This window comes from Linepithema humile, chromosome 3 (genome assembly GCF_040581485.1).
Source record: "Linepithema humile isolate Giens D197 chromosome 3, Lhum_UNIL_v1.0, whole genome shotgun sequence".
NCBI classification, from domain to species: domain Eukaryota; kingdom Metazoa; phylum Arthropoda; class Insecta; order Hymenoptera; family Formicidae; genus Linepithema; species Linepithema humile.
The window spans coordinates 1,707,620-1,721,131 of record NC_090130.1 but is presented as its reverse complement, the minus strand read 5'-3'; the positions used below and the strand labels follow the sequence as shown (position 1 = coordinate 1,721,131).

The 13,512-nt window shown below is 37.7% G+C and overlaps 1 protein-coding gene across 3 annotated transcripts in view; it reads right to left on the bottom strand.

Moving 5' to 3' along the window:
- The window catches only part of LOC105676371 (uncharacterized), a 104,814-nt gene that overhangs the window by 79,750 nt on the left and 11,552 nt on the right, over positions 1-13,512 (bottom strand). For 2 of the 3 annotated variants that reach the window (XM_067351310.1, XM_067351309.1), the window contains exon 2: positions 1,610-1,751. The exons of the other annotated variant lie outside the window; for it this stretch is intronic. The gene's annotated coding sequence lies outside the window, so the exon portion shown is untranslated. The remainder of the gene's footprint in view (positions 1-1,609; positions 1,752-13,512) is intronic. 3 annotated transcript variants of the gene reach the window in all.

Genomic DNA, 13,512 nt, shown 5'->3' with positions numbered 1-13,512 from the left:
CCGCTAGTACCGCTGTCTTATAATTAGATAATAATATACATTTATAGAATGATTATTTCTACTGACACTTTGCTTGGAATAGATATTTAATAATATGTAGTCACCGTCGTTATTCGAGATTACACTTTTACGCGAATGTCTCAGTTGCGAATTTGCAGTCTAACAGTTTCGAGCGTGCCGTTTCCCGGGGCGGCCAGCACTCATTTCGCGAAATACTACTCGTACGAGAAGACAGCCGGTATTATTCTGGAAGATGACTGTAGGTCGGCGGCCGCAACGGCCGTAGCCGGAGCCCCGTGGCGTTGCGTACTGTTTCCACCGCGAGGAAGGCCGCCACGGCGTTTGCCTTTACTACTGCATTGCCCGTAGCGTTACGCTTTGTATTGCTCTGACGTCCGAGAGACCGGTGCAATATACAACTAACTGCAATAGCGACCTGTACTACTGTCGCATACGTGACGCTTTGCTTCAAATTCTGTAAGATGAATAATAATGAGTCACTACTGATTCGTCACAAGAAGTATAATTAGCATAAAAAATTGTTGGGATATTTTTTATCACAATTTCCATGTAAATAAAGACCTATGAATAATATTATTAAGTTAAAACACGATTTTCTCATGATAAATATTACATTCATGTATTTAATATTTTTAATAATTATTATATATCAGCGTGCAACGTTACAAGGATAAAATTTCATGACGTTACTTCTAATGGTATTTCGAATAGTCTGTGTGATATAAATATATGTAAAATTCTCTTTGAAAAGCTCTCAATGTTCTCACATTTCAGAAAAGTTATATAATTATACGCTAAAGTCTCATACAATATATTGTTTTTATATAATTCATAGTTCATGTATAACAATAGGTAGTATTTTCTAGGAGTGGAAATTATTTAGTTACCGTAACGTGCATATAGTAAGCCATTTGTCTTCGTAAATTAATGAGTAATAATACACCAAAATATAGTATATGATTAATTGATCTCACAGACCGCCCTCTAAAATGCCAACTCCCTGCGTTAGTAAAATAGGTCGCAGCTACTCTCAAAGTGTGAAGCACGAGAAACTTTAAACTAATAAATAATAATAAATAATATTGTAGTAGAATAAGTAAAATTCAAAGGAAAAAATATAATAATTTCGTCCGAATTTAATACGATTTAAGGCAATTAAATCGCCTGATAAACACAAACCTGAAAGGATAAACCTGCAAAGTTTGCAGTGCAAAATATTAGATCACCGAAAAAACAAATCATACTAAACACTAAGATTTATTGTGATGACCGTATTTCGGAAATAAATAAAATATTTGAAGAAGGCTTGCCAACCGAAAGTTATTTCGAACACTCAATGTATACTATATCTCTTTTCTTTTAGAAATTTATGCAAGCGTCTAAAATAAATTTTCTAGCATCGACTCATTAGCTTCTTTTATTTTTATTAAATCACCGATATAAAACCCGAAATTATTTATTGTAAACTCAAAGAAAAGTCTCTAATTTATCAAGTGTTTATAAGTGTCGCGGAAAATAGTCTAGTTTCGTTCGCTAACCCATAAAGTGTTAAAGGCAGTTCACGAACTACACAAATAAAGTTACTCACTCAGTTGTAGCTCTTATATTTTTTAGCTGTGCGTTTGCATTCCTTCCTTCTATTTATCTCTGGCACGTGATAGTCTTGTAGCTGGTTGAACAGTACTTTTTGGATGATGGCAGGCAATGAACTCACATTCACGATTTAAAAACTGAAAAACAAATATATTGAATTACGACGTGAAACACCTTCGATTAGGAAGCAATTCAAAGGGCGCAAATGCAATATAACAAGTAATATCGATAAATCAAATTTAATGGATTTACGTTCCAAAATAATTGTATTAAACAATTTAAAATCGTGTTAAATAAATAACGTCGAAGTATCACCAGATTGTGGATTTGAATCGCGAAGTGCGGAATAACAAAATGAGCAAAGTGCTTCAAAAGATAAATGTCTCGATAAAAATTCACAAACAACTAACTTCGAATAATTTCTATCTCCAAAAACCGAACACCGAGCCGGTAACTTTTCACGACGACCAAATTGGAGCAAGTGTTCACAGTTTGATCAACAAATTTGCGAGGAGCAGGTGTCGTCGATTCAGTGTGGTGGAGCGGCCAATAGAGCCAATTTAAACATTTTAATTAAATGCGTTCGTTTTAACCGATACTTTCCAAAGAAAATATCTTGCATAATACAGAATTTGCAATATCGAAGTATACTGAATTGTACCGAAATCGATTAATATGCACGATTCAATAAGAGATAACATAGTAAAGTTCTGTAACGCGATTCAATGCAGTTATTCATTGCAGTTCTATTTATTCACTTCGGTCTAATATAAGTCAAACTGATAATAATTTACTTACAAAGTTTCAAGAGCGACGGATCGAGAGATATATCGCCGGCACGCCGCACTGTTCATTCAAAGGTCCCGTGTCGGCGATTCGATTTTACGTCAATTGCCGTATAAACGCGGTGACGGAAGAGAAAAGGGAATATTTTCAGTATAATAGTAGCAGATAGTCGGAAATGAGAAAGTTTCTCGGTCGCACCGCGATTCGCGGCAACAATCCGGTTATCCACAAATGTGTAATTTGTTAGTTTATATAAATTACCGAACAAATTGCCGCTAGCTCATGCATCAATAATATAAATTTGGCGAATGCCAGATATAATTAACTGCTTTAATATTTATTACATTAATTTTACGTCGCGGGCTTGCAAGCCAACTGGCAAAATGTCACGTAGTCGCAAAGTTACACTAATTCCGTATTCATTAACGCTTGTTCGAACATTAATTACGACACTTTGCCGTCAGTATCGTTTATCTTACATGTCTGATACTTTCTTACTCGGATTAAATACGGCGACCGCGCTCGTTACTCCATCGTGTGCTAACCCAGTTGCTCGCTTACGTAATTTCGTTAATTATACAGCGATCACTTGGTACACGGCGTTAATTACAAATCCTCCTGTGTGTACACGTTTCTCACTCATCTGATATATACCTGCTTAACCCTCGACGATGCATGTACAAACAGACACGAGCGAATCAGTTATCGAGATAATGAATTGATAATCCGTCCAAAGTTTATGGGTATCGCAGCAATGAAGTTTCGACACGGCGGAGATTTCCGAAAGCCGCTTACCTCCAGTGAACTTTGTCATTTATTGAATCGCTGTCGGATCGGCAAAAGAGGAGATAAATAAAACGGGAAAATAAATACAGCGCGCAACGGCGACGGCGGCGGCGGCGGCGGAAAAAAAATGTACAAGGTGCGCAGGGGCGAGAAGGCAGGTAGCGACGTTGAAAAATCTATTTATATATGTCCAATACTTCATCTCGGAGTGTACCCGGTGTGCCGGCATGTCAGCGTCAGACGTGACGACGTCACCGGGGCGAGATGGAACGCCCGTCTGACCCGCGCGACACCGAGTTCTCACCGAGATCAAGATTTCACCGGACGTACAATGTTTCTTATTTGTAGCGCTGTAGATCAAGGCCCAAGCGAGAAAAGTTTTTCGCGATCCCTTTCTCATAACTTGTGGCTAACAGTGCGTGTTGAGCATTTTTCACAACGGTGAGAACTTCAAGAGGGAAACTGAAGAAGAGATGATGTAAGGTGGATGCACAAAAAAAAAAAAAAGACGAAAAAACAGTGCGAATAAAGAGAAAATAATTATAAAAGTTTTGAACGCATTGCTTGTCAGCGATGATGTTAATATTTTAAAGAAATTAGTTCAATTTTTGTTCCCGGTTAAGCGGTCAATCATGTAACGCCAACTGATCCATGCAGTTCCTTATGAAAACATAATCGATAATGAAATAATACAGCAATCTTGAGGATTATCCGTTATGATCCACTTGTCTACGCGATAGCTTAAGCTCTCCCGAAGCGTGCAATTCGATCTGCTTTAATCTGTCATTCGCTTTAAGTAGCGAAATTTCGCTTGATCCGATTGTATCCGATTCACTTTGTAATAAAATACTCGTTAATCTCTTTCCTAATAGGATATTATTAATACATATATCTACACGTTTCTATCTAGTTAGACGCATTTTTGTATCAAACAGAAGAATCTTCGCCTCGAAGCATTTCCATTAATTTTACTCGGATTATTTCAACTAAGGCTGTCGCACTCGATCGCGACTGCCAAAATTTATCGTATCGTGCAGCAAAACCTGTTTCTTCCTTCCTTTGAGCTAAGGATCTTACTACGAAACTAATTTCATTTATCCCACCGTAACGCTGACACTCGATACGAACAGCTTGCTTTCATCGCTAATCCGAAATAACGGCGCTCTGATAGGCGCCTATAAATTCCGACTAATCCCGTCTAATTTGAGGGGAAGAGTGACTTGCGTCCATTTCCTGGGCTCTGAAATTTGATTTTCGCATATAAATGCGTTCCGCCGAAAGAGAAACGCGTTCATAATAATAACAACGGCAATTACTCTCATTTAGCTTAACTAGACACGAAACTTTGTTAGAAGTTATTCCATTTGCCGGCATGCACGATTCTGACTTTCCTGCTTTTCTAGCCCTTCATTTCTTCAGCCGCTCTCTCCCATCTGCCATATTATTGCCTTGTGTTATTACTTCGTGTCAGTACGTTCTTTTTCTCCCATCTCTCTCCGTACGTAGAATTTATTTTCTCGTCGTCAGCGCAAATATGTAATAAAATCCAATATGCCGCGCTAATTTTCTATTCAGACCGAATAAACGAGACATACTTCTGGAATAGTTGTACATCTGATGAGCGCGCATATAGAATCGTCGCGTAAGTATAGGAATCTGGAGTGCTCTACGAAGTTTTCCACTTTTCGTGCTCGTAGCGAGGAGCACCTAAAGAACGCTTCCACTTGAATCGATTAAAGGACGAGTGCGACGCAGATGGAAATATTTTTCCTTTCGTGCGAGTCGTAAAATAAAATTATACCACGCCCAATCTGCAATTAGGCGATTCAAAAAGTGTCTCGCAACATTCGTAGATCTTGTTTTTTTTACAAGAAATAATTAATTAATGCAAATTATACTAACAATATTTAGTATAAATAATATTCTAAACAAATATCTGGAAATCTCAATTGTCGATAATTTCACTTGATCATTAAATGCTTTATTATTAAAAATTTATCTTTTCTTATATCTCGAGTTCTTGAATAACCAACTAATCAATTTATTTTTATTTTTCTTTCCTGATTGTTAGCGGGCAGACGAACTGTAGTTCGCTACACTTTTCGCCGGCTTGAACGTAAGTGCGGACTTGGCGAAATAGCTATCGGAACTATATTCGATAAAAAAACAGCACTCACCTTAGTGTAACCAGAAACGTTTATTTTATTCTGACAATCGAGTAAAAATTATTTGAGATTGTGACGTGTAACTCGCGAGGGAAAACCTGAGAAAAACGATCGCGCGGGTGAACGAAAATCGCTCCCGTGCTGTGACAGAGAGGGCCGACGATAACTCTACGGAGACGACAACGGCTTTATCTGTCCTTTTAAACCACAATCCTCGAGAAGTCGGATCAAATAAAAATGAAAATATTGACGGTCAGAGTGATTTATTGGTGTTTCGATCGAATGTGTTCTTGCGCAAGTATCGCTACGCGGCTAGAAAGTAGTTCCAGCTTCGGGTTTTTTGGATTTACATTTCAACGCATAAAATTATTTGACCAAACGCAATTAATACAACAGTTTTTTACACTGACAATTGAGGATAAAATATTACCGGAGATCTTTGGATACGCCTGAGACAACTGAGAAGACACATGCCTCCCTGAAGATCGCGTCTTTCGCAGTCTGTACACTGACGACTTAATTACCTCATTACTGCAGTATAGATGCTTTCTGTTGAACCGCCTGCAAAACACCGTCCATCTGCGGCGGAAAGAGGCGAAAGGCAGAAGGGTAATGATACTCTTAACCGAGATTAAATACTCACTTTCCGGAAAGAAGGAAAATGAGATAGGAAAATCGTGCCACGACCGCGCCATGAACGAGCAATTATTTAACGAGAACAACTCGACACGTAGGAGAGCTAAACAGCGCACATCATGAATGTTTAAGGCTGCGAAGAAGGCGGAGAATGGAAGAAGCGCAGTTAAAATAAGCTGAGACCATTTAAGGATTCTGCGAGTTTTAAAAGCGGCGTCTTATAGACGATTTTTTTCCCTTTCTTTTAACTCCAATCTGCCGTAATACTCATACGACTAAGTGTTGTCCATATTTAAATAAATTTATTTAAATAATTTAGGCAATACATCCACAGTATTTCAGATATCAACTTTAAGACAGAAATATTGTACATTTTTAGAGTGTTTCAACTCGATTGATATTTTATCAAAACTTTATTCCGCGCGCGTATAGCCAAATAAAATGCTCTTAAAAAAATTATTATCTCTGTCGGGTGCGAGCTTATGAAAATCTCTGATTTACGTGGAGGATCTTGGTGACAAGACTGACACAATCTAACCCAGCGAATAGGATGTACGAGAATGAACTCTGATCGAAACTCGCGATTTCGCGCAAACGCAGCACGTTTTCCGTACTGTAAATCGTGGGATTTCCCAATGCGAACGTGCGACCGCGTTTGCGTTTCATTGCGACGTGTGACAATGAATGACTGTTTCCGCGTAAACGCGAACGCGGCGCGTCGGTGAAATGAAGATCGATACGCCCCGAAGAGCTGATGTATCCGATTAAAATAATGTCGACCGTCAAGTTAAAGATATTTCAACGACGTAATTAGAACTGATATAACACGTTCTCTTTTGTTACACGACGATATTTCTAAATTTACGGGCAATTCATTCCAATACACAAAAATAAATGATTGCAACGAAATTATAAATTATATCAATGAGCAATTAATTCAACAAAAATTAAATAAAACATCTGATTATATCTCATTTTCACGAAGATATTTATATTATTTGTAACGCTAAAGATGGAAACAATCTTTGCGTATATTATATATTTATCGATATAAATAGTACAATTATGCAGGTTGTCGCAGAGACGTTGCTACATTTTTCATTTGTAGATTCTTTCACAAGTTTGAAATCGATTCTCCTTTAATGAAGATGCCGAGGCATTATTACCGCCACATCACCTTTAATGGATAAAAATACTCCAAAACGTATTTTCTAACAGTGATAGTAATCAATAGTGTCCATAGAAATAATACTTTGTCATTTCATAATAACCGGTTGACATGATTAACACGTGGACTTGTAACAGTCAATATGTAATCGAGTTTTATCTGTTTCACTGGGAGCGGCTTTCTAATCGGGAAAAGTAATTGCGTCAAGAATGTAATCTTTCTTCGGGAAAAGCAAATAAAAATTTTCACCTTTAACATTAACGGTATATTTGTTGAAAATTTTTTACAACATGCAGAATACTAAACTCAACACAAGAATGATATTTGTATTTTATTAAAATTTAAAATCAGTAAAAGTACACTCGTATTTTTATATGGAGATCGTTTCTTGAAAAGCTTGTATTTACTTGTCTCTTCTTCAATCTTTTCAATTCCTCAATGTTATTGCACGACTAAGCTACGATCATTTATCGCAATTGAGTCCGCGATGGGTTCTTAAATTTTAGATAAAATCTAGCGCGCATAATGCTCGCACTTGCATCAAAATTCACTACATGCTCCGATGATTACTCTTCATTCTGCAGACAGGACGCCCGTCGCCGTCGCCGTCGAGATCCGCCTTCATGATTTCACGTAGATCTTCGCGGAATACACGCCCGTTCGTCGCGCCGATGCGAATAAATTGAGTATGGAGGTCTTCGTGGCTGAGAAGAGATTATGGTAATGCGAGATTACCCCGTATTTAAGTGGGAGCTCACTACCCCTGTCAGCAGTTCGCTAATAATGTTAGACTTCCTTGCGACTGTCGCGCCTACGTGAATGCTAATTAGAATAATAATGCCGGCTTGACAGAGAGCTAACGAAATACCGAAGTTAATTGAAATATACCGGCGCGCTGATAAGCGGATGAAATTGGACCCGCGAGATAATTATACAACAACGGCGTCATATCGGCAGAATGAAATCGGCACAAAGTTAATGCAACTACGGTGTTATTGCAACAACAATTCGTGCATTAACAAATCATTTCAAGACAAATAAATTTGAATCAATACGATTCAATACGAATTGCTTTCAAATGAATCACAAACATTTTAGCATTTACTTTCCAGATTTATTGCAAGACGAGAGTCTGTTTATCAATTCCAAAATTTAATGGTGATTATTATGTCCGTCGACGCGGAAAATTTCAGAATAAATAACTGCTCTTAGTCTTAAGCACGCGCCGAGAATGCGAATGAAAGTGCCACCCCAGCGAACTTTCGCCAAACTTGAGAAGAAAAATGATCCTGACGTCGGAATTAATTATTACTCAGCTACTGGTATCACAGTGCGTGCTCCTTCTTATTATTACGCCGAGTAATACATCATCCGCCATTAACGTATGATTACTCGACCTTTTCAACACACGACCTTTGCGACTAAATTGCGACCGTTACAGGAAAGCAAACACGTGCGGAGAAAGACGACGTCTCCGGCGCCGGGGCAATTTCCTTCGCGCTCCTTCGACAGTACACCGACGACACGTGTTGTCGTGTTTGCCACGAACGACATGAGACGATCAGCAAAATGAGATTTCACTCGGACAATCGAAAATTGCGACGCATCGTAAAACATCGTAAACAAGACACCTTCGCGAGATATTGTTCTAAGATTGATTAATTTTGAGAAATTTTAAGAAATGATGTGCAATTCTGAATAGTCTAATTGAGATTATCACTTTATTAACTAACTAATAGAGATTTTTGTCGGTTCCGAGTATCATTGCGCGGCGCGGCGCCAGCAGGAGCCAATTTGCACGGAGGATTTAATTGAAAAATGTGGCCGGGCACGGCGACGGGTCGAGATTACGCGGCGAAAAAGCGCGGAAAATTCACGAGCGTCTGTCGCAATTAGGCACGATCGAGTGATTTATTCGCGACGTTAAGTTGATCGTACGAACGACGGTAAGCCTGACCAAAACCTGATGAATGACAGCGACATTTCGCCACGCTTTACCAATTTCATCGATAATTGATAAAAATGCGCCTTATCAACCTATATTTATGCAAATCTTACTTTACGTTTCACTGCTCCCGTTTTTAACGAAATATAAATTTAATTTAGTATTCATTACGCAAGGAAAATTGTTACGTGATTACTTCGTGAATAAAATAAATATTTATCTACCAAGCACGAACAGTAATTTGCCATTAAATTATCAAATTATCAAAAATGGACAAACGGAGAGTGTAGAGAGTGCTAAGAGTAAGAAACACAATTAGTCGGCTTCTGCGACACGTTGTAATATATTTTATATTTCTCAGTAACGTTGAAATTATCTTCCGCGCTTCACTGGAGCCTTTTCGGTGCATTGAGCACGGTACTAAGCATGAAGAAATCACCCTAGAGCTTTTCGGAATTCCGAAGAATCTCTCACGAAACTACAGGTCCAAATATTCCGTCCAGCAGCAAGGGAATAAACGGCGAAACCATGACAGCAGGGCTCACGGGGAATCTAAATAATCCAGAGAATTCGCGCGTAAACGGAAACGGCTGTTGGAAGAATTTAATATCGGTACACATCGCCAAACAATGTGCACGTCGCTGACAATATTTGGCGTTTTCCCTCGTGTAATTAGGCACGCCTTGGTTTAATCCTTTCGACAATGGTTTTGAAGGATTAAAGCGATCGATCAACGTTGCACACTGTTGACAATCAGTATCGCTTAACCTTAGGCGGAGGATGTCAATATTTTACTTTGCATGAAGAGACACTTCCTTCCCGAAGCTCTTTCTTACCAAAACGGCAACAAAGAGAAAACATCGCGAACGTTAAATAAAGCGTAAATTAAATATAAGCATAAAATATGTTTATTCTATAAAAGTTCTCGAATTTTATCAAAATGCTTCTTTACGTTCGAACGATTAATTTGATAATTAATCCTTTGCGACGTTGGTTAATCCGCTTGAAGCAGGATTTGTTCTACAGCGCAAGAGTTAAAAATACATTGACAAATAAACTCAAGTAATTTTGCATAGGAAAAGAATACGCGAACGAACCAAACCGGGCGGAAGGCGGAAGAGTAAAAGAATAGAAAATAACACGGGGTTCCCTTTTATAAATTTCCAACGTTTTTAATCCGTTCGTAAGCCGTTCAGTTGTGTCCGGGGCTTTCGTTTAAAATTAAGGGATCTCGGTAACGCTATTCATATAATCTGTTACATGGCGACGACTACCTATTACGGAGATGTAATGCATCGGTTTATTTTGTTTTTAACGGATCTTGGAAGAATACCCGCTACTTCTCACGGTGTTCAAAAGACATTTTCAGAATATCCAGAAGAGATTTAACGAGAGGCCATTATTAGTCACAAATTCTTTCCCATCGTCAATCAATTATGTGTGTACGTTATCCAAAGTTAAAATGTTTTTTGACATCATTAATGATTTATGTCTCGACGAAATATATCTAAACTAAGTTTTAATTAAAAGTTGCGCGACAAGAATTAACCTCATTTTTCTTTGAAACTGATGATGACGGGATGAGGATAATATCTGGATAAATAATCTGGAGGCTCTTTTATAACAGCTATTGAAGTTGGCTACTATTAACTTTATGCGGATAATGAGCAAAAATTTCTGACGCAAATTATTCAATAGATTAAAGACTCTTCCATCACAACCTATGGAAGTTCGATCGACTTTTATGAGAAACAGCGGTTAACGCTATCAGCATTGTTGTTTCGACCAAGTCCGTAGCGGTTATCGATTTTTCGAGTTAGCGCACGCATTCGCATATACATATTTAATATCAATAAATGGAAACTTTATACATTTCATATGATTTATATTTTATAAATGCGAGTGGATAACTGTTTATCTGGACTTCGTCGGAATTATTAACAAACCAAACGTCCAATTCGTCAACCGAATATACCGAGATTGAAAACGTCATACAATTTGATACGTGTATTGCCGTGACAGAACCGTTTTAATAATGCAAAAACATTCATATATGTTGTAATAATGTTAAAATGTTCCTATACGTCTAATGGCGCGTGCAAATTTGTCACATCAATGATTAAAATCTGATTGCGATAATTTCACGTAAATGATTGATCGCGAAACGAAATGTCTTTCTGCTGCGAAGAGAGTTTTATTCGCAGCACAAGCCTACTCCGATCACACGACACAAATTCGGAGGATCTTTTTCGATTAATAGAAACCATCACATCGATCCTCGAATCCCACATAATCCCACACCTATCACTGCTTATCTGACCCACTTTCGTACGGTTTCTATATAAAAAAAACGTAGAAAAATTTCCGATTTAATCAGCCGCCCGTCACGTGCAGCCGCAAGTATCGTCGCCATCGCGGCGACGACACTGCTCAATTTCCTCCTGTCCCCACGCTTCTCTAAAAAAAAAAATAATAACAATAAACTTAATCCGGATAAAAACTTGGAACAAGCATGCCCCAATTCCGGAAAAGTCTCCCGATCTCTTCGAATCCTTCGTAGCAGGAATAACAATGAGTCTTGCCATTAAGCTCTCAGTGTCTCGTAGAAATAATTGCTTAAAGGGTCCGCTCATCAGATGCCATGAAAAGACGAGAAAGAACGGGTAGCTTGAAAGAAATGGCGTCTGAATAACCTCTCAATATTATTCCTTTGCTGGCATAATTAAATAAAGTGAGCCGAATAATATGAAAAGGCGAAACGCGCGGCCAGAAATAATACAATATTTGCAATTTCTTCTTTAGAATTAAAAAAAAAAAAAAACGTTTTTGAATAAAGATATTTCTTCACTCGAAATTTCCTTTAATTTATTGTTACAATTATTTTCTACATTTACAAATGGAGAAATCACATTGCAAGAATACTTTAAATTCCTCTATCTTTATTTGTATTATTTATTAATTTTAATTAATTATTGAGAAATGAATAGTGCAGAGGAAAAAATTGTTTGACTTCGCTTCCATTAACAGGCTTTTACAAAGTTGAATGAAATAATAAGCTGCCTTTGTGAGATATCTTTGTGTACTTCAACTTGGACGTTAGCGATGATCGCGGCCACACGAGATGCCTGTGTGTGGACGGCTTTAACTACTTCCTACCGGCCGCGAACAAGTGCGGCGTGACCCAGTCCGTGTTTTTTTTTTCTTTTTTTTTTTAGCAAAAAAAGTGTGAAGAGGGAAAAATAGGGTGAAAACGACGCCAGTGCTTTGCATTCTCGGGCATTCCGCGATAAAAGGGGTAAATGCGTGCCCTCGAGTTTAACAGAACCAGAAAACTCACCGAGACTTTTAAGAATAGGTACTCGTCCTATAGAAAACAAATTTTTATTCCACAGCAAACTACAATAAAATATATGAAGTATTTATTTTAAAAAATGTTTTATTAATTAAATATCAAATATCGCTTACGAAGTTAGTTTTTTATTTTGTATAAAAAGTCTATTTCAATGTTTTCAAATTCTCTTGTGCACGGATAAAAATTTTAAAATTGTTTAATTTCATTTAATTCTAAATATTCGATCAAACTGCTATTAACTATAACAGTATTATGTAGAATACGCACAAAATGGATCAAAAACCGTTCAAGCAAGTTTAAAGAATCGATACATTCTGATTTAGCTCGCGCTGATGTATTTTGGTGATGCACGTAACGGAACCTGTGCAATAATCCCGCAAAATGTTTTCTACGTCATTAAATATTTACTATATTATTTGTGGTTCCGCATATGGTAAAACAAAGTCGAAAATAATTATTGAAATAATACAGTATTTACAAGAGATAAGCTACGCAGTGAATAACTACCTCGAAAGTCGATAAATATCTCGTCATACGTTGTACGGCAGCTTTTTGATCGCGCTTTGTATCGCATTCTCATCTCAAAATGTTTGAAAATTCGTATCGACAGGGATTATTTGCGCTCTCGACATAACAAAGCGCTTTATCCTCTCATCCACATGTTGATTACAACACAATTTGCTAATGCACGCGCTCGCGAGCTCTTTCTTCTTTAAAGTACACATTCGACACAAACTTCGAACGCTAAATATAATTGGGAGTGCTTTTTTTCCAAAATTGAAGTGGTAATTCTGAGTAATTTAAAACACCGTTACTGTGACCTTTGCCAGGCGGAAATGAAACCGTAAAATTGTACTTCTACTTTGCTCCTCTCGAAAATAATTCATTCATTCTTTTTTTTGCAATTTTTTTTTAGAAATTACATTAATTGTTGCCGATGCGTTTGGTGCGCGCCAAGGCAGGAAGGAGGGAGATTTCTTTCGCCCGCTTTCTGGTTACAGCGGTTTAATTATAGCGCGTTAATTACAAGTTTTGTCGACAAGCGCCGAGCTATAAAATT